This window comes from Octodon degus, unplaced genomic scaffold (assembly GCF_000260255.1).
Source record: "Octodon degus isolate 3935 unplaced genomic scaffold, OctDeg1.0 scaffold00007, whole genome shotgun sequence".
Lineage (NCBI taxonomy): Eukaryota > Metazoa > Chordata > Mammalia > Rodentia > Octodontidae > Octodon > Octodon degus.
This window is the reverse complement of record NW_004524583.1, coordinates 13044911-13047232: the sequence shown is the minus strand read 5'-3', so window position 1 is coordinate 13047232 and position 2322 is coordinate 13044911.

Sequence of the window (2322 nt, the reverse complement as noted above, 5' to 3'; positions counted from 1 at the left end):
CTCTGTGTTGGGAGCTTACTTCTCAGTGGAAGAGATTGATAAGAGAATAAATAAGTGAGACAGTATAATAGGATAAAGCTTTAAGGGAAGAAAAAAAAAAAAAGCATGGAGGGAGAATAAAGAATTAAAAGGAGGTTCCTTTGTAAAATTTTATTAATTGGTTTAGTGGTACTGGGGATTTAGTGGTACTCAGCCTTTACACTGAGCTACATTGTCAGCCCCATCCCCCCTTTTTTAAGAACAAGTTTTCACTGGGTCACCAAATTGCCATCTAGGCTCACCTCCAAGCCTCCTGCCTCAGCCTTCTACACTGCTGGAATTACTGGCACACACCACCACGCTCCACCCAACTAGAAAGAGGTTATAATTTTGAGACAGGCTTTCACTACGCAGTTTTGGCCAGTCTTTAACTCTCTATATATCCCAGGCTGGCCTCGAACTCTCAGCAATGAGAATTCCACATAATTCCTCCTGCCTCAGCCTCCTGGATGTTGGGATTACAAGTGTGTGCCACCACACCTGGCAGGGAGGTTATGTTTTTAACCACTTAGCAGTTTAGCCCAAGCACCACCTGGGGAGCACATTTGTTTCTGTCTTGACCATCCTGAGGGCTGCTCAGGCGCGGGTGACTGCAGCCAGTCAGCCCATCCTTGTCTGCCTGAAATACGCATCTGTTTGTTTTACAGAGGCCATTTTTGTATTATTTTTATATTAGAACATTGTAATTGCCTTTGATGTTTGTTTACAGTGAAATCTAATAGTAAGTTCTGGTTATTTTCTTTTACTCATTACTTGTTTATTTTATTTATGAAAAATAACCTATAATTTAGTGTTACAATCTATAAAAATTCTTACCACCTTAGATATAGTTTTTATACTTCTCCAGAACTCAGGGATGTTGATACAAATTGGACGTACTAGGGACATTGAGACTGAGAAGGCAGGCAGCCCCGAAAGATCTACAAAAGAAAGAGCTGGAAAAAAAGGGAGAAATACCAGCAGAGCAGAAAGGAGAAGCCTGTGTTCTGAAGTGGAAAGACCAAAAAAATGGTCTCCTGATCATCAGCTATTCATAACATGGGAATCTCCTTCCTGCCCACAGATCATAATACAGAAATGATAGAACTTGAAAGAAACAAAAGTAAAACACTTCCAATAAGGGTCAATGGGTGTAATAATTCTATGGATGATGTTGACAGAGTTGCCCAACATCTATAAGCCATCCTGTAATCAAAAAGTAAAGAAAAAATGTTATAAAATATTTAGAACCTTCAGGACCAAACAGTATGGAACTCATTTGCTATTTATTCAAAACAAGTCCGAAAATCATTTACAATTTATTTATTTATTTTTGGCAGAACCAGGGATTGAACTCACGCACTTGCACTTGCCAGGGAAATGTTTATTCTACTGAGCCATCTCCCGGGCCCGCTCACTTACAATTTCGATTAAGTCTAATAGATCAAGTAATTGAAAAATATGGGCTAGCAAAACGCCCCCCATGACATCCATCATGGACGTGTTCCCCCTGGCACTTTGTGGGCAGGCATTTTATTTAAATTATTCCACCCACAGAGAAGCAGGAAAGCCCAACACAGCAACGTAAGTGTGTTGTTCAAAGAAAGGCAATAACGCAACAAGAATTCACAAAGAACTAAAGTGCCTGCTTAGGCAGGCACAGGGACTGGGGTTTGATCCCTGGTGTGCGGTGCTGGTCCAACCCACGATGCACTGAGACGGCGTGGTAGCGCCCCTGTAATCCCAGTGCTTGGGAGGATGAAAACAGGAGGATGAAAACAGGAGGATCACTATGAGTCCCATTTACATAGTGAGACCCTGTAGACCCTGTACTAAATACATAAGAAAAGAAAATATTCACAAAGAGACTAGATACTACTGTCCATATTGTAACATTGTATCTTGAATGTCTTTTTTGCCTTTTTTTGTTCTTTTGGTTTTTTGAGAAGTGGTCTTGCTGTGTAGTTCAGGCTGCCCCTGAACTCACTATATAGCTGGCATTTATGATCCTCCTGATTCAGCCTCCTGAGTACTGGGATTACAGGTGAGCACCAGCTGGGATTACAGGTGAGCACCACACCTGGTGCTGAATGTTTTAAAATATACTATAGGCAGCAAGATTATTATTATTTTTTTTTTTTACTTTTTTTTTTTGGCAGCAAGATTATTGAATATGCAGTGAGTCATCCTGTATGTGTGTATTTATTTATTTATTTATTTATTGGCCAGCTCAGCCTGCCCTAGGGGTGGGGCTAACGCAGTATGTGGTGACAACTGCGGTCCCTGTGCTTTGCCTAAGCTTGC